This window comes from Euprymna scolopes, chromosome 38, assembly GCF_053919585.1.
Source record: "Euprymna scolopes isolate OS-2025 chromosome 38, ASM5391958v1, whole genome shotgun sequence".
Classification (NCBI taxonomy): domain Eukaryota; kingdom Metazoa; phylum Mollusca; class Cephalopoda; order Sepiida; family Sepiolidae; genus Euprymna; species Euprymna scolopes.
The window spans coordinates 45,379,424-45,400,565 of record NC_136519.1 but is presented as its reverse complement, the minus strand read 5'-3'; the positions used below and the strand labels follow the sequence as shown (position 1 = coordinate 45,400,565).

Here is a 21,142-nt window from a genome sequence, read left to right as displayed (position 1 = left end):
CGGCGCGACCGGAATCACGAACGCCAGAATTAATCGCAGTCAATCGAAAACGGCACGATGAATTGCTAAGACGGCAACGCAAAATCGATCCCTCCTTCAACAAAACAGCCGAGTTTCGGATGAAGAAATTAATGTTCTGGGCCGATTGTTAAATATTTGTCGTCCGAAGGATTGAGCTTTAAAAGGATACCGAATTGGTCAGGTTCCGTCGCCTCTGTCGAAAGTTTTTTTGCGAGACGTAAAACACACACACACATTTTGCCCTTTATGTATATAGATTGGCTCTGTTCAGCTAGCTAGGCAACTTCTCGCTCATAGTAATATTTTATATCTCTACAATGCCATCATTCGCAAATGCATTAAGTATTGTTGCACCATCTAGTGTGTAGCAGGAATATACTTTTCTCTTCGTCTAAAATTTATCCAAAAAATCTTCTAACGAAATATAACATTGTTTATTGTGCGCCAGCCTTTGACCCATTGCTGCATACCTGTTCTCGTCTTACAAATATTACAACCAAATGGGCTCCGACAAACGTTCTGCACTTGTGCAAACTCATCGTAAATAATTCCGACAATACTATCAATCAGCAACTTCCAACTTATTCACTATGGAGATATTCACATTAGGAAAGCTTTCTATTTCTAATAGATTTTTATCAACCTACTTGTTTTTAGAGTTCCCTCCCCTCTTCCCCTTGGCTCGATAGTACTAGCATACAGAAATGTAAAGTGAATCGCTGGCTGCAGAACTCTTTATTTAAGATACCATTGTATATCGGCGTATACGGCGTAATCATGTTGACACATCGGTTCCCGTCAGATCACCGAAGTTAAGCAACGTTGAGTCTGGTTATTACTAAAATGGGTGACCATTTGGGAATTCCAGGTGCTGCATGTTCTCTGTGCTTATCTCGGCATTGTTTCCAGTATTCCTAGATGTCTTCTTGCCATTGGACTCACTTAGTGCCGATGGGAGGTGAAGTTGGATATTGTGTTAGCCTTGCTTCACAATTACATGCGTTACTATTCTTGAATTGAGGTGTGTTCTTTTATATAAATCCTTTTTTAATTTTTTTTTAATTATAAGCAGTTCTTTACGTTTCAGTAGTAATGCGCCCTTTTTGGGGAGTAAATATAAGTAATGAAATACATCTTTAGAAAGTCTTACAATATAAAACACGACATCTGAAAAAATATGTCTAAGTACAGGTTTCAGTGGGACCACATCATGATTCGAAAGATAAAGGAGAAGCTAGAGATGCAAACACATTTTTATTAAACACAACTACAAAAAACAAGCTAGGAATAAGAAATAGAAGCACAAAAGAGAAAGTAATGAAAGCAAATTAAGTTTAGTTATTGATTAATCAGGGGAGATAATCAAGCAATAAGATAGCAAGGAAATAAACGAGTTAGAAAGTTTGGATAAAGCTCGTGCGCAGACAACTGCGTTCTAATTTGTTTTTGCTTTGTTTTATTGATTCGCCCGTTAGGACAAGGATTAATTTTGTATGAATGTTCTGTTTTCAATTTATTGATTGCCACAGGGGAAAGGTCGTTGATTAAGTAATATCAGATCCTGTTATAGGTGTGAAGCAGTAATTGTTACATTCATAATTGTCAACAGACCTGAAGCAGATAATTATAATATAATCAGTATAAGAATTCACCAAGAAAAACCAATTGACCTTAGCTGACACCTTTGATCTTCTGACCTAGATATTGTACTTGTGTGTATTGCAACGTACGTTATAGAGTATTAACGAATTGGTACTGTTTTACAAATATACAACGGGCGTCCTAAAATAGTGCTTTCTATTTTTATTGCACCCAAATAAAACAGAGATGATTAAATATTTCATTGTTATAATGATTTAACTTATGCATCAGGACATGGAAGGTTGCAGATATTGACAGTGTAAGACTATAAGAAAGCAACCCCTGTAATGGGCGTGCGTCTGAAACAGAAAGGCACCATTAAAGTCCTTCACGCAGAATAAAAATAAAAGATCAACACACATCGGCGGATGTTGATCGTTTACGAAGCCGATGCAGTAGATTTCAGCACAGTTGGGAGATGGATTCGTCGACTTCAGAGTAGCGATGTGAGGGACAAAGCACGTTCTGGACTTTTACGACCGAGGTATCACAAGAAACCGGAAAATGCGCGTTGAAAATGGTATTGACTACCAAGAAAAATAAATTCTCAGGAACGAAATATTACTTGTTTTTATTGTAGTATTTCAATTAAAGTTTTTAAAAAAATACGAAGCATTCATTTCGCAAAGACTCTCATAAGGTACATTTTTATAGTCTCTAAAAATAAGAAAGATGTGATTAAGGAATATGTCTTAGCTCTAAAAGTATGGCACAGTCTAAAGTAACCTCAGGCTAAAGGAGGAGTTCAAGAAGTTTCAAATCCTTACTATGAGACACTTGTGAATAAGCACAGCGAAAACGTGAAAGAAAAAACAAGTTGTTTTATTTTGTTCAAACGAATTACTGTGAAGGGAACCTAGTAATAGGTCACCAAATGTTACCTTTCCGGGTCACCGGCAACTAGTGCTGAACCCTCAGCGATCCCTAAAAAGGGATCCTGTATCACATACGCGTCGTGATCGTTCTTAAGGAAATTCTCCGCAAGTTCTCTCAGCGCAGCAGGATCTCGTGATCGGGTTAGTCAGTGTCAATTTCGAATTCGAGTGATATGCCGTGTCACGCTTGAAGAGATTTAATACTCTCATTTTTGGCTATAGCGATGGACGGTTAGAGAAGGGTGCGTGGCGACGACTATTCGGTGAGGATCAGATTCACTCAAAACTCAGCTTCAACTAACTTTTGGCGCGGGTATTCGCTGATATACAAAGGTATCGGTAGGGTAGGTTGCTCTCTAGACCAATCGCCAATCGGTACTACATTCCAGGGGAATTCCCGATTCACTGCGTGTGTGCTTGTGATTCTGCGAACGCTTGCAGCTTCTGTTCCCACAATCAGGGAGGTTAACCGCGTGACCCTTCGTCTGGCATCAGAAACGAAATCCTATTCGTTATGTTCTCAAAACGACATGAAATTCTCACTTTCCCACTAAACAATAAAATGTATATGCTGGTTTACCAAAAATAATATATTATTAACTTAACTCTTCGTTTCAGCAAGGTCGGCCGCCGCTGCCCGGAAATACAATAATGCTTAAAAATTAATACAAGCATAGGTGCCCGGCATTTTTCAGTAGTAGTCATAATCTCACCCTACCCATAGGGGGACCTACCACTCCCGGCGGCTGTCACGCCATATTAAAATCTATTAAAATCCATTACTTTTTACCAACGTTTTTTTTCCAGAGAGATAAAATCATGAATTTTATTATATGAAAAGCAAACATTATAACACTTTTTCTATTTTTAATAGAATTAAAAATTAAACATTTTCTAAATCCACACAATGCACCGCCATTTTGATCTGGATCACTAAAACATTAAAAAGTTTTTGAACCAAATAATTTTTTTTCGTCTAAGTAAAATTTAGGAAGGTTTGCTATAAGAATATATAAAAATATGATATAATATTGAAACTTAATTTCAAATAATTCTAACTTTTTGTATCACTTTACATATTTACGTGATGAAATTACAAAAAAAAAATTAGTTTTAAATTAAGTATGGAGGGGAGTAAATAAATTATATTTAGCCGTGTATTTTTAACGTTTGATTTGAGGATAGAGTGAAAGATTTGATTATTTTTTCATAAGCGATATATATATATATATATATATATATATATATATATATGCTTCCTACATATCCCCCGAACAAAGCAAGAATAAGGCTGGCCAGTACCAGATGGGTGACCATTTTGGGAATGTTCGGCACGTATGTGGTGAAAAAACTGCTGCATCTTTGATCACGGTTGGGCCGACGTATAGAAATAAAAAAGACTGCCAAAGAAACGATCGTATTTTTAGCAAAATGCGCCGTTAGTTATCTATTTTTGCTTTTTTCGTACTGATTCTTAAAGGCATTTCCTATGTAGTTGTATATTAGCAATATTGGGCTCACTAAAAGAAAATTAATAATTTTTCAACGATTTAAAAGTAGTGTTTTTCGCAAAAATAATAAAAGTATATATATATATATATATATATATATATATATATATATATATGTATGTATGTATGTATGTATGTATGTGTGTATATATTGCTAATCTGAAGACCAGAATAATTTTTAACATATTCAATGAATTTCACACTTTAAAACGCAACAGATAAAAAATCTAACACATTCAAAACAGTTTCGGTAGGGATAGATTTTGATTATATTAAGGCAGCTAGACAGATAGACAGAACAACATATAACTTTTTATATATTAGATTACATACTGGCCTTTTGGTCAAGATCAAAGTGTAGTATCTGTTCTTCAGATACTGCAAGCTATGACTAGCAAGGACCAGATGTGGGGGCAACCCCACATGCCTGACCTTTAACCAGCTCCCATTTCCCACCTCTCGGGAGCTGGTCCCCTTTTTCCCTTCCCCCTCCCTTCACTCCTCACATTAAAAATCGGCCTTGTGCCTAATTTGCTCGGTGGGGGAGCAAATAAATACCATCTGTTCTTCAGATGCTGCACTTCATTTTCTTGTTCTCTTTCGGCGGAGGAGAAATCCTTCACGACTGAGACAATTTTTATTTTTGTACCTTTTCTCCACGTTAAAAAAACGACCCTGGTGTCTAACTCTGTCCCATGTGGAGGCATAGTAAATAGGTACATGATTTGGCATGTTTGCTTTACTTTTAAGTTTTAGCAAGCATTTAAAAATATAGCTCCTAAAAAGAAACCCATTTCGTGAGCACTAGAACTCTCGATATTTTAATTATTTGTTGCTGACTTTTACAATTCTCTCGGAGGGACAGATAAAATCAGAAAGGTGTTTATTGGGGCATGGTGAAAACAGAAACTTCTTGACCAACTAAAGTTAGCAGCTTAATTACAAACGCGCATCGCGAATCAAATTAGAGTTTTCCTGAGTTTGACGGACGTTTACGAATCGAGAACTGAAAGGTTTAAAGTGCTAAACCGAATAAATTTCTCATCTGGTTTTTGTTAATTAAGAACATGAACTAATTTTACTCTGTTTCTTTCACGTTTCTCTATCTCCATCTACTATTATATTGCATCTTTCTGTCTTACGTCTAACAGTGTAGTGACTATTCTAATTAGCTAATACATTGATGCATTAATATAGATTACATGTTTTCCAATCTTATATAAAATATCTAGATGGGCGCCCGGCGTTGTCCGATCGTACAATACGCTTAAAAATGACATGTTTATTTATGTAGATTGCGAATGTATTATGATAGAATCGATTCTCTACTGATTATCATATATTACGAGGAATAATTTGCCTGGTGGACTAATTCGCAAAAATAAAATTAAATTAAATTAAATTAAACATTTTTTTAAATAATAATAATAATGTTGTTTATAAAATTCCCTCAGTGCTTGTTTACAATATCACGTTAGCGGATATTTCGGCTTGACGATATTAAAAAAAAATAGTTTTTCTTCTATTATGGATAAAAAGAAGACATTTTATAAGGGGAATATTTTACGTTACAACTTTTAACGTGCAACGTACTATATCCCCCTATAAAAATATTTTTTTGTCTATAAAAAATACTTTTCTTAATATCAGATTTTTTCGATAATCGATACTTATCGGATGAATTCCTGTACAAAACATATCTAAGAACACTGCCAGACACATAAATTACCTTTGTGTGAAATTTGATAGGCTCAGTTTCGGAACCTATGAGTAAGGAACTCACACACAGAAAATTGTATTTTCTTTTTAAATAAATAGAAAAGAGGGGTTTTAATATGCATATCAATACACAGAAAATAAACACAAATTTATAGGAGTATAGAAGATAGATATAGATATTGTATATTTATTTATTCATGCAAGCATATTGTATATATATATATATATATATATATATATATATATATATATATAAAACTAGCAGTGAGACCCGACGTTGGCTGGAACTAAATGAGGTTCAACGAATGTTTCACAGCATAATTTTATTGTAATAAAAATTGCATATTTTTCAAATAAATTGATTCATTGTCTGCTCTAGTTAGGATGCCTCTGTGGTGAACTGGAGGGAAACTTCACACGTCTTCCCGCAGTGACTTAGTCCAAAATACATTGACGACTATATTGCACTGTAGAGAACCTACTGGTTATTTTATAAAATTAATTCTTTATATATAATGGTAAAGTTTCAAAGTCAAATGTCATGGTTTTATTGTGCCCTAAACAGAAACATTTATTTCGAATTCGACCCTGTCTTATTAATACACCGCTTTAAATTTTATATACCGGCCTGTATGCTTGTGCGATGATAAAACGTCTCAAATGTACTTGTGATTTAAGGCTTTAGAACGTGTTTACTTCGTTAAAAATCAGACTGCCTCTTCTTTAATCGGTATTTTTTACTAGTGATTAATGTTTTTCGATACTTATCAAAGGTATTCCGGTAAACCACTATTCAAGAACACTTCCAGACACATACTTGTGTCTCGCAGGTCCGCTCTGACCCGGACCGTAGTACTTATTAGAGTCCCAACTATGGGTTAAAAAAACCCAACTTAATAAAAGCAAATGTAAAAAGTGTTCTCCAAAATCATTGGATTCAGCATGAAATAGCCTGAAAAGGGTTGATATGCCGTAAAGCAAAAACAACCAAAACATACTTGTGTGAAATTTCATAAAAATCGGCCTAGCTGTGTAGTAGTCCATAGAGAACTCTTTTTGTCTTTCACTCTTTCTCTCACTCTCTCTCTCTCTCAATCTCTCTCTAACTCACTCTCACTCTCTCTCTCGTTCTTGCCCACACACAAACTGCATTTAATATAAGTAGAGATATGCGTTGTTCGCTCCTTTTATATAAACGTTAAATTTCAGCACGATTGTTCCTAAACTCATATAATTAATTTTCTTGTAAGAATGTATGACACCTAAAATCTGACCAAACACCCGTGAAGCGTACGAACGAGATTTACCCCTTCATTCAAAGATAGTGTGCCTATCTTTTACAAGCGGGAATTTAGTAATAACTTTCACCGAAGAAAAGATTCCATTTAAGAGACTTCCTTACAGTATGGTTACACCATACCGTCGAGTGCAGTAAATCACTATAGTGTCACATTTGTGCAGTGACAGGGCGTAACAATCCTCCCAGAAACGCCCATACGCAGCATAAAAACATCAAGTTACATTTCTTATAACAGCATAGTGAAAGTTCTTTCATCAATATGCTCCGATTCTACTCGGTGTGTTTCGAGAATCAAGATTTTACGGCTTGAATTTTTTGTGCGAAATCCGAATTATCATATTTCCGAGTCGTCCATTAACCGATGTTTAATAATGTCATAGAAGAGTACGAAGCATTTAATGTCAGAATATGAGAAACTAGCAGAACTCCTGTACTGGCGTTGCCTGGTGGAAGTATGACACAAAGCCAGAACAGAATTAATAATGCCCCCCCCCGAAGACAAATCAAACTACAGTTGTAAGTATCAGCCACTACCGGTACTGGAAAAAGTAGGCACTGGCGGCCGTAGCCAAAATAAAATAACCTGGCTTCCACTGTCGGACATTACCTGGCAGGGGTAGTAAGCAGAAGCCACTGATTGTGATTGTCAGCATTGGTTGTACCTAGTAATTAGTGTTGGTTTTCGGACGATTACTTGCGTATACTGGTGGGCACTAGCGTTTATTGGTGGACGCTGTCTGTCTTTGCAACTGGAACTCACTGACGGCAATGATAAGTGTCGGCCTCTATTCGAAATGCTTCTGACTGAAATCGTTTGTTTTGCACTTGCTGTCACTAGCATCCGCTGGCTGTGATACCTGTGAGAAAGTACTGATGATCGCTGACATTTAGTGCTGTATTGAAGCGGTTACTTGTGTTTACTGGTGTGTATTGTTGGAGCTCCGCTGCGTTTACAACTGTTACTGTTGGTTCCCGTCGTACACTTTCGATCGATGGCGATCATGACCAGTATCGGCCTCTAAATGTAAGAAATTAAATGTAGGAAGTTATTTGTATTTACTAGTGGGCGCTGGCTTCCTCTGCAACTGTATATCATGACCAATGTCAGGTCCGAATAGAAAGCTTTAAATGTAATCGACTGTTGTCACTGTCAATTCTGGATAATATTGGGCACTGTCAGACACTGTCAGGCAAATTCTGCAAGTCTTCAAATGCGCTGCCCCGTTATTCATGGCGGTCATTGCTCTTTCACGGTGGTTATTACTACTTCATGGCAGGAGACAGTAGTAGTAGTAGTAGTAGTACAACAACAACAACAACAACAACAACAACAGCAGCAACAACAACAACAACAACATGTTAGGCTACTTCAGAACCTGAAAATATATATCTACAAATCAGACCAAAAATGTATGACTAAAGGTAGGACCACATTGGCGCAAAAAAAAAAAAAAAACGCAGAAAAAGGAACAATCTCCTTCAATTACAGGTATATAACATCTTTGCATGCAATGTGGTAAATACTAAAAGCAGAACTTTTCATTCACTTTATAACAGCAGAATGCCCCTGGAGGAGAAGAAATATTTCCAAAATGGGTAAAAGAAACACATTCCCTATTATACATAGACCAAATGATCCTAAATAAGGTATAAAGTAGAAAAACGAATATAGCCATGATATAGATCGACTATAGAAAAAGTACGACCGGGTCTCGCTAGCATGGATAATCGAATGTCTAAGAATGTTCAAAATACTAAACAATATTATCAATTTAATAGTAAATGCAATGAGAACATGGAGACTTGAACTTGCAGTGAGATTAAAAGTGATTCCCTGTCATCACTATTTTTCATCATTACCATGATGCCCTTAACAATATCCTAAACAATACCAAGCCAATTACAAGTTAAACAATACAGATGAAAAAAAAAACGACCAAATATACTTGGATGACCTGAAACTATCTGCAAAACCCAAAAAGGAACTTGAGACGCTCAAAAACACCACAAGAAATGTTATCCAGGACATATGAATTAAATTCGGTGTAGAAAAGTGCGCATTGTTGATCATGTAAAAGAGAAAATTAAACGCAACGAAAGGGATGGAACAATCTAAGCAAATAGAGATGAGAGCACTAGGCGAACGTGACGACTACACATATCTGCGAGTTCTCGAAGCAGAAATATCAACGCAACAGAAATAAAAAAGGACATTGGAAATCGATTCCCCAGAAGACAAAGAAAACTCCTCAAAATTAAACTATATAGTAGAAATCTGATAAAAGTTAATAAACACATGGACAGTGTAACTAGTAAAATATTCTGAACTATTTATAAGTTGGGCCAAAGAGGAACTGAAGCATCCTGACCAGAAGATCAAGAAACGCATGACTTTACACAAGGTACTGCACCCAAATGATAACGCGGGGTACGAGGACTGGTTTGTACAAAAGACTGTGTAATTGGCATTAAAAATATTTAGAAAATACATAATATAGGATACAGAAATAATAATTACCACAGCAAGACACACTGAAAAAAAACAACAAAACAAAAAGGAGAAAAAAGATCAAACGAGAAAAGGAAAATAAGGGAGAAACAGCTACACGAACGATTCATGAGGTTGATAAAAAGTTAGACTAACTAAAACACTTGGACATGGCTAAAAAGGGAAACTTAAACAGAGAAATAGGATCCCTAATAACACCTGCGCAAGATCATACTAGTTGACCCAACCTCGCCAAAGCACAAGACAAAGAGGTTAAGCAATAAACCGGATAATAAGCAAATCCAGCTAACTAGCCCCGAAATATGAAAAATATATACGATTAAGCAGCGAAGGCAGTACATAGGGATTATCCCGACTATTGCATCTTTAAGACCAAGACAAATGGTACAAGGAAAATCCGGCAACAGTACTTGAAAATGAAAGTCACAAAATCCCATGGAACATTAATATGCGAACGAATAAGCTCACCCAAGCAAAAAAGACTGGTTGTCATAACAGTTAAAAAAAAAAAACAGTCCTGTCAGACTGTATATTTTACCGTTCCTGCAGTGACAGAGTGCAGATCAAGGAGACATAGAAGCGCAATAAATATACTAGATTGGCCAGAGAGGTGAAAGTGATATGAGAGGTAACGAAAGTTAAGATAATAGCAAAAAGTGTATGAGCACAAAGAACAATACCGAGAAATGGTTGAGTAGAAACTACGGATAATAATAAATAAAACAGCTGAGATATTAAAAAAAAAAAAAAAATTGGAGACTAATACACATGATCCACGGGCGCTAGCTTGACATAGAGAAATCGTTACAGAGATAAAAACACATGAAATCATGACACATGTTACAGAGATAAAAACACATGAAATCGTTACAGAGATAAAAACACATTGAATTTTGACACATGTTACAGATATAAAACACATGAAATCATGACACATGTTACAGAGATAAAAACACATGAAATCATGACACATGTTACAGAGATAAAAACACATGGAATCATGACAACTGAAACAGTAAAATAGTAAAGAAAAACAAAAAAAAAACCCCTTCCCCTCCGCTTTCGCTTTCCGGCGCCCATTCATGTTTAGCATCATTATAGACTTGTGCCACATTGAAGAAGTTAGGAGAGTAAAAACGGGTGTAAACACCGAGGAAGAAGGACACTAACCAGACCTCCAAAACTAATAATAACAGCTGTTGCAACAACGCAAATAAATTTTAAAATGCTACCAGAAGGGGCGGAGAGTACTAGTAATTATTCTAGGAAGAGTTGCCACTCAAACCTCCAGGAAACACAGCAGGTTGTTTTCGAAGAGAATTTTGATGATGGCCTGTATGAAAACTCCTAGTAGTAGTAGTAGTAGTAGTAGTAGTAGTAGTAGTAGTGGTGGTGGTAATAATAATAATAATAATAATAATAATAATCTATATATTAATACGGGAGTACCTTTAACTTACGTATGGTTTCCAATTATAATTTATTAAAAAGTAGGATAGAAGGTAATAATATACTACGAACATAAAATTAGTATAGAGACACACTAATTTGATCTTTGTAGTATGTTAATATTTCTAGCCTTCTATTTTTTTATAAATAAAATCTCCCTTGATCACTGGAGACGAACGTAAAAAAAAAAATAAAAGTAAAAATAAATGATGTCGCTTTTGGGCCGTACATGAAACCAAAATAGATTTCTTAGTCTTTTGTCTAGGGTCCAAGAGTAGTATATATTCTGTCAAAAGATAGAATACTGATATAATGGGCTTTCCGTTCGCAGGCTTTCATACAATAAAATTATGTCACAGACGCCTATAAGAACATTGCATATAAACCGTAATGACCCGGTATATCCCAACAATATATTAACCAAATAACTTAGATAAATAGTTTTAGAGTTTAAGCAAAGAAAGCTACAAAAAAATCGCAAGAGGAACGTAGGACAGAATGCCCAGCAGTAACATACTACATAATTTTTATCTGTTTGTTTATTATAAAAATATATTCCGTTATTCAATATTTATTCATTGACAAGCATTTCAGCCAGGCGTTAACTGGGTGTTTGAAGGTGTGTGTTGAGCAAAAAAAAAACAAAAAAACAAAAAAAAAACAAAAACAAAAAGAAAAAAACGGTCAATCTTTTAAATTTGACCCCTATTATGACCCCTTAAAATTTAGTGTTTTAGGCTCAAATTAAGTTATTAAGTTAGATCCATGTCCAAAGAACCCATATCTAAAATTTCAGGTGTTTAGACGAAAAATTGGAGGAGGTGTTTGGTAGAGTTCTCAAAAAAGTAAAATCCTTCAACTTTGACCCCTTAACAGTCAAATTTCTGGCCCAAAACAGATCACAAATATTTTCCCAAATCTCTTTACCCTGTATATCAAATTTCGAGTCTGTAGACATAAAATTGACAAAGTTATTGCGTAGGGAAATGTACACAGACAGACAGACACATAGACACACACAGACACGTTCACTTTTATAGATATACTAGCATGCGTGTCCGGCGTTGCCCTGGTGTGAGGTGTATGCTGAGCAAAAAAAAAAAAAAAGTGTCAATTTTTAAAAAGTTTTACCCCTATTATGTCCCCCTTAAATTTTATTGTTTAGGGCTCTAATCAAGTTATTAAGTTAGATCCATGTTAAAGGAACATATATCTGAAAGTTCAAGTGTTAAGGCCCAAAATTGTCGGTGGAGTTTTGTAGAGTTCTCAAAAGTCAAATCGTTGAACGTTGACCCGAAAACTGATCACATAGATTTTCTCAAATCTCAGTACCGTGTATATACAATTTCGAGTCTGTAGACTAAAAATTGACCGAGTTATTGCGTAGGGTAATGTACACAGACAGACACACAGACAGACATTCAGACAGATACGCAGACACGGTCACTTTTATAGATATACTAGCATGGGTGTCCGGCGTTGCCCGAGGATTTAGAGGTGTATGCTGAGCAAAAAAAAAAAAGCGGTCAATTTTATAAATTTGACCCCTCATTATGATCCCTTAACATTCATTGTTTTTGGGTAAAATAAAGTTATTACGTTAGAGCTATGTCAACGGAACCTATATCTACAATTTCAAGTGTTAAGACCCAAAATTGTCAGAGAACTTTGACTCCTTAATAGCAAAATCTCTGGCAAAAAACGAGACACATCGATTTTCCCAAATCTCAGTACCCTGTATATCAAATTTCGAGTCTGTAAACTTAAAATCGACAGAGTTATTGCGTAGGAAAACGTACAGACACGGACAGACACACAGATACACAGACTGACAGATACACTGGCACGTTCACTTTTTTAGATACATTTCAGCTCGGCGTTTCTAGGGTGTTTGGAGGTGTATGTTGAGCCAAAAATGTAAAATAAAAAAAAGCGGCCAATTCTTTTTAACTTTGACCCATATTATAAGCCATTAATATTTACTGTTTGGGGCTACAATCCAGTTATAAAGTTAGAGGCATATCCAAGGAACCTGCACGTAAAATTTCAAATGTTTAGACCCAAAATTGTCGTGGTAGTTTTGTAGAGTTCTCAAAGGTCAAATCGTTGAACTTTGACCCTTAACAGAAAAATTTCTTGCCGAAAATGGATCACAAAGATTTTCCTAAATCTCAGTACCCTGTATATCAAATTTCGAGTCTGTAGACATAAAATGTACAGAGTTATTGCGTAGGGAAATTTACACACACTCAGACACACATACACGTTTACTTTTATAGATATAATAGCATTTCAGCCGACGTTGTTCGGGTGTTTGGAAATGTATGTTAAGCAAAAATAAAAAGGTCAACTTTTTTAACTTTTACCCTATTATGGGCCCTAAACTTTTATTGTTTTGGGCTCAAATCCAGTTATTAAGTTAGATCCATGCCCAAGGAACCTATAGCTAAAATTTCAAGTGTTTAGACCCAAAATTGTCGTAGGAGTTTTGTAGAGTTCTCAAAGATGAAATCGTTGAACTCTGACCCTTTAACAGCTAAATTTCTAACCGAAAACCTATCACATCGATTTTTCTAAATTTCAGTACCCTGTATATCAAATTTCGAGTCTGTGGACTAAAAATTGACAGAGTTATTGCGTAGGAAATTTACACACACAGACGCAACGACACATAGATACACGGACACACAGATACACACAGAGGTTCACAGGCACGTGCAGTTTTACAGATATACTAGCATGAGTGCCCGGCGTTGCCTGGATATTTGGAGGTGTATGTTGAGCAAACAACAAAATAAAAGCGGTCAATTTTTTAAACTTTGACCCTTATTATAACCCCTTAGAATTTATTGTTTTGGGCTCAACTCAAATTATTTAATTTAAATTTATTTTAATAATTTGAGTAGAGCCAAAAACAATAAATGTAGCCTGGCATTTCAGATCAGCGTTGCCCGGGTGTTTGGATATGTATGTTGAGCAAAAAAAAAAAAAAAAGAAAAAAAAAGAGGGTCAATTTTTTTAAACTATGACCTCTATTATGATCCCTTAAAATTTATTGTTCTGGGCTCAAATCCAGTTATTAAGTTACATCCATATCCAAGGTACCCATATCTAAAATGTCAAATGTTTAGACCCAAAGTTGTCGGAGGAGTGTTGTAGAGTTCCCAAAGGTCAAATCGTTGAACTCTGACCCCTTAACAGCCAAATGTCTTGCCGAAAACCGATCACATTGATTTTCCCAAATCTCAGTAACCTGTATATCAATATATATGTTGCGTAGGTAAATGTTCACTCACAGACACACAGATACACGGATACACACACAGAAATACCTACACTTTCATTTTTATAGATATATGGGTGGATAGATTAATATTTATTAAAAAAAAAATCAATTACACTGTTTTTTAATTTACTTGTCGTAAATTTTGTATTATTAAAGCATATCTTTTTTTTTGTATTATTAAAACATATCTTTGAAAAAAAAAATTTAATACATATAATACACGCTGATTTTGTGTAAAAGATTGTCGAAACAATTGATTATTTTTTTAAACGATAATTTGTTTATGTACTTTATGTAATAATTTATATATTTGTTTATGTTTATGTATTTTGTGTGTCTGAACATTTTTTTTATTTTACATATGTTTTAATCAAAAATAATTTGGGTGTAATCAAGAAACTATTAGTAAAGTATGATTATACACTATTTTATAAATTGTAAGGTAAAAGAAACTGAACAGTCATGAATATCCTTGACCGCTGTCAACCATAACATCTGTGAAATAAATAAAACTGTTTTATAAAGACGGCAACGATGTTTGTGTCAATAAAATTATCTAGCAATAACAATAATAATGAAGATAACAAAGAGAAGAAATGATGAAATAGAATAACGCTATCATATCTGCTTATCAAATTGTTACGTTAAATTACAAAAAAAAATTATAAAAATCAGTATTAAAAAATAAAATTTTAAGTGTTTATTATTAATTAAAATGAAAATATGATATTGTTTGAAGTGTTAGTTTAAATTACAGTATATGGAAAATATTAGTGTAAGGTGTCTACTATTAACATCTCTGAAATAAATAAAACTGTCCTGTATACATTAGGAGAGTCAGTAATAAGAATACAAATGGCAGTAAACAAATGAGAATATTAATTGTAATAATTAAATTAATGGCAATAATAAGAAAATACTAGCATAAGTGAATGTCTGAGATAAAAGGGAGAGGTGTGAAACTATGTTCAGTGAATAAATTGAAATATAATAAGTAAGCTTAATTATTTATTTGAAGGATTGTTTTGTATTGCAAAAAATACGACTGGTGAAGTGAAGGTGTTGGTCGCACTAGGAATCGCTTGCTATTCCATCACTCTTCTAAACTAAGAATAATCAGGAGCATTCGGTATTTTATAGTGTAAGGCCAACGTAATATGAATGAAATTGATGCACTTAAAAATTGGCTAAATTACCAGTGGCCTGTTGCCTGTGTAAAAAGACCTGGTGATTTCGGGTTTTGTGTGCGGACTAAATTTAGAGAGGATAAAATATTTACTACAACTTGTGAAGAATTATATAACTGAGAGCGTGAGAAAAAGAGGACAAAATATAACATTTATAAAACAGCGAGGAAATGTGCGTTTTCTGGCTCCAAACAGTATGAGCTTCGAATGGTGAGTTCGAAAGATTTGCGCATAGAATCGATGTTTTGTTTTCCTATAGTTGTATAGCTGGGTCTCATATTTAAGAGATATGGGGGTTTTATATTGGCCCAATACATATAGCTGATATAACAATAGTGATGAGACTGATTGATATTTATACATATGCAGTTCTGTTTTGAGATGCCTGGGACTTCATATATATATACTGAGGGTGACAGAGTAATAGATGTACTGTTCTTATATTTCTTATAACACATATAGAGAGGAGGAGAAATACATATTCTTGGAAGGGTTACACAATGTTCATAATAAGATGTTTAACACATTACCTTTTGGACGTTGAAAGATGACACATGACAACAGTTTTACAAAAACACAAAGATGATTCTTTATTCATTGGACCGGTCGAATGATGATGACGTCAGGAATTCAAATTCGGAATCTACATAGTTTAATGTTCTTTCCTTCGCTTCCAAAAGACTCCAACTCTCTCTCTCTCGCTCTTTCTTTCTCTCTCTCTCTCTCTCTCTCTCTTTCAGACTGACTCCAGCTCTTCTGCCCTGATCTGACTAACTCTAGCTCCTATATTATACAGTTCTTGTGGATTCTTATGACATATATTAGCGAGGTGATAGAGTGATAGATGAAAGATGATACATGACAACAGTTTTACAAAAACACAAAGATGATTCTTTATTCATTGGACCGGTCGAATGATGATGGCGTCAGGAATTCAAATTCGGAATCTACATAGTTTAATCTTCTTCCTTTCGCTTCCAAAGTGTCAGCTGACCACTGACTTCCAACTGACTGACTCTCAACTATCTCTCTGACTGACTAGCAGTCTTACTGTCAGCTCTTCTGCCCTGATCTGACTAATCTAGCTCATATATTGAGAATCCCCCAGTTCCTATGTCATCAGAAGTGGTTTTTTTTCCCAAAGGCGACCAATTCACGTGGCTATGCACACCTTTTTCCAAAACACACTTCTGCACACAAAGAATCCTCTCCTAACCTATTTTAACCTAACCTATTTTTTTAACAACGTATTTTTAATCTATATCGTTAATTCTTTTTAGCTGACATTTTTAATATTCAGTTTTGTAAAAGGATGAACAATCAATTCTTGTTACAATATAAACAATATCTAACTATTTCTAATAGAATTTAACAATAGACCTTTTTAACATTCCCATTTCTAACATTCTATTTCTTAACCTTGCTTACAAGGCACGAGTCTCGGCTTATCCTAATCTCATTTCCCCTTATCTAATGTTCTTTTTATGTACATGGAAAGGAGACAGCCCTTTTCCTGTAACATCGTGTGTTAAATGGAAAATGTTATCATTTTCTTATATAGAGTCATATCTAATGTAGACTGCGAAAAATAGTACGTATAAATGAATCCCGCATGAGCTCTCTGGGATCGTGGGGTTTTATATAACGAGTGTATATACATTCGTTCATGCATGCCTAGTTTATATAAATATACGTGTGTATGCGCGCGTATCGTCAAGTAGTTAAAAATGGCCTATGTGGATGTGCCATGGATAATGTAACAGACATTATTGCGAGCCGGGTTCAACAAAAATGACACATAAGCACTCAATGACCTTTTGATAATAGACTACTAAGTTAAGGTTTTTGTTCTCTTCGTCTCTTGAACACTGCAAGATAACATTCCACTCTGAAGTTATAACAACAGGACTTCTATTTGCATGTTCCTATTTATCTCCCTTTCACAGTTAGATATTTACCTCCCTTTATTCTTTACATCGTCTCTTCCACGACTGACAAAGTCAAGCTCCTCTTGTAGACGGCTCCATCGTTTTGACTCTTAACTGTATCTCTAGTCCATACATTAAAAGCAACTCTTTCTTTGTTACCAGATCAATTCTAATGTTTATTGTTTACTAGCAGGACTACCTGGCGTTGCTCGGGACCGTATAAACAATGAGAAAATTGAAGTGGATTTTGAACATACTTGTTATTTTTAGGATAGAGGAAGTTTTCATGACAATCTACCATTGCTATTTCGAGGAAAAATATTTTACCTAAGCTAGGACGGGTATTATACATTTATGAAATAATTCTGCCTTCCCTATGATAGGTAAATTACAGCACGTATATGAAATAATTTTACCTTCGCAAGGACGGTAATGTACAACACATATTACTTGGGCGACGCCGAGTCTTTTGCTAGTATATATTTCCACCCATTTCATTTTATACCGCGCGACACCGAGTATTCTGCTAGTATATATCTCTATCAATCTAATTCAATTCTGGGTGATGCCGAGTATTCTGCTAGTATATATTTCCAGCTATTTCATCGAATTCCAGGCGACGCCGGGTATTCTTCTAACATATATTTCCATCAACCTCATTCAATCCAGGATGACGCCAGGTATTCTGCTAGTATATATTTCTTTCTTTGTTACCAGGTCGATTTCAGTGTTTATTGTGTATGACATTGAATTTCTAAATATATTTTATTACATAAATATCATTATAATATTTTATTGTTTATCAATCGAAATAAAAATTCTCCCGTTAGATTTTCAACATAAACATTTTAGCTAAACATTGCTTTCGTTCTAAAACATTCTCTCTGCGTATTTTTTCTACAATACAGTTAAAAATCAATAATAATTAGCGTTCAGACTTTTGTCATAGCTCGCCACAGCATAACACAGATACTAGACTGTAATCATAGCCAAAAGGCCAGACATAGCACTTTGTATCTACATGTTCGTATCTGAAATCAGTCATTATTTTTCGAACAATCTATTAATGTTTTCTTCATATTTTCACTTGATAACCTTCCTCCGTTTCGATTCATTTTTTATAGTGCTTTTTTTTCGGTTGCGAATGACACATCTTAAAATAGGTATTAATTCAAAGAGACAGGTTATAAGTGTACCCCTAAGGAATGGCGTTCTAACGATAAATTTCCCATAAATAAACTTGCACATTTATTAACCGCTCAAAATAAACGCTTGTGTTGAGCTTTGATTTTTTTTTGTAGACGCAATCATTTCGAATGTGTTCCTTTTTAAATTGTCCTTTCCAATTTATTTGATACAGTTTCTTTTCTGTCAGTTCAGTTTTCGCTTCGATTCCTATTTTAGCATTCTCCCACGTCGTTACCAACCTTGTTCTGCTTCGTCTCATATCATCTTCTGTTTCTGCTGTTCCTTTTTGCAATTTTATCTTATTGGTATTCTCCTCTTGTTTCTACAATTACTTCGCCCTTTTTTTATTTTTATTATTATTATTATTATTATTATTATTATTATTATTATTATTATTATTATTATTATTATCACTAGCAGGACCTATGGAAATTACACAGCGGAATCTTTTATATGTAATACTTCGCTGCTATATGTTCTGTGGACGTTCAGCATGAATGGAGACCCGTGATATTATTGCGGTCCTTTTGTTAAAACTGTTTAATTGTTTTGTAAAAAGTAATTTAAGTAGTCTGGTTAATGCATTGCCAGAAAATGTCTTGTTATTTCGGTTTATCTCCAATATCCTCATAGTGAAATTTCAATTATGTGGGTGCCCGGCGCGAGCGGAAAACCCACGATATCATTATACCACCTTTAAGCAGAACAGATACTACTTTGGATTCTAGCCAGGAGACCAAAAAAAGTTATATTTTAGTTTCACGTAGGGTCAGAGTTATACATCATTATATTTTTGTTTTACATTGCGTCTTCGGCGAGTAGGAGAACGTATTCATTAAAAAGATTTCAAGCTACGGTATAACTGGAAATGTTTTCTCAATCATTAAATCATTTCTCTCCGATAGGCTCATAAGAGGAGTGGTCGATGGACAAAAATCAGAGGCCTGCAGTATTAATGCTGGAGTCCCTCAGGGGTCAATCCTGGGCCCAACTCTCTTCCTCATATACATCAATGACCTCCCTAAACACATACTTAAATCATAAGTTGACATCTATGCTGATCACACGACCATCTACGGCAACACATCAAAGGGTGTAAATGAAAAGTTCTCTCTGATTCTCTCTCTCCTCTGATCTCGAGCGCGTAGTTCAGTGGGGGAAGACGTGGCTGGTTACCTTTAATGCATCTAAAACCAAACTCCTATCCTTACATCATCAACGCTCTGATCCCGATCTGGCATCAATTGGGATGGATGGCTCTCGTTTGAGAGAGGCCCCGTGTTTTGACAAGCTTCTGGGTTTGACCTTTACTCCTGATCTGAAATGGAACACGTATATCAAGTCTGTTGCCAAGGTCGCTGGAAAGATGGTGGGATCCTTCTACCGCTCCAGAAGATATCTCACTACTGATGCAATTCTCTATCTATATAAAAGCCAAGTACGTCCAAGGATGGAATACTGCTCCCATAGCTGTGCAGGAGCTGCTAAAAACAGCCTATCCTGCCTTGACAGAGTACAAAATAGACTTCGTGGCTTAGTTGTGGATGCCCTTTTCTCTACCTTGCAACCTCTCTCCCACAGAAGGGACGTTGCGAGCCTATCCTTGTTTTATCGTTATTTCCAGGGCAGGTGCTCGTCTGAACTCCAATCTCTGGTCCTCCCTCGCCAATCTTTCACGAAAAACACCCGTTTAGCCGAATCCACTGTGAAAAATTTTCCCCACTCTATATCTGTGCCTAAATCAAAACGTGGATTCCATGAACAAAGCTTCTTTCTTAGAACTGCACGCCTGTGTAACTCCGTTCCGTCTGCCTGCTTCCCACCTGACTACAACTTCGATGTGTTCAAGTCCAACGTTAACAAATTCCTAATGAACCGCCCCCTTAAGTAAACACTTCATCAAATCTCCACACTAACGTAATTGTCTTGCAATAACCCTTATCCCTGAGTGGCTTCCGGGCCTTGATAAGTGCTGACCACTGTGAAAAAAATGTGATATCGTGCTACGAACATTACATTAGAGTATCAATGTACTAATTAAATGTTCGTAGTCTGGTATGAATTTCTCTCCCTTTTTTAAAATTAATATCATCTCTTGATCAGATAATATATAATCTGGAAACCGTGGCACACGTAGTACCTTAAAGGTACTACGGAATTAATATATAGATTATTCTCTCACCGGAGTTTTCACGCAAACCATCATGAAAGATTTCTTCTTAGGAATAACATATAGTGTTCCCTGGTATCTGAGTAACAACAATATTCCCCGTATTTGACGTACTTTCCAGTGCTTTTAATAATTTTTTTCAAATTAGTTTACGTTATAAAAACAGTCACTTATCATTTATTTCTCGTTGATAGTGACCATTAGTTTTCACTGGAATTCGGATGGCGATAAACTCTGGTAAGGTCCCAGTCATCTTCGTACTCATCAAAGCGAGGTCTGGTTAGTGCTTTCTTTTCTCAATCTTCTCAGTTTTCTTGATCATCCTCGAGTATATCGTGTGGTATTAATTAGTGGCGTT

At 35.4% G+C, this 21,142-nt stretch overlaps 1 pseudogene; it reads left to right on the top strand.

Moving 5' to 3' along the window:
- The first annotated feature begins 783 nt into the window (after positions 1-783).
- Positions 784-901, top strand: LOC145263344 (5S ribosomal RNA; annotated as a pseudogene).
- Positions 902-21,142: the final 20,241 nt, after the last annotated feature.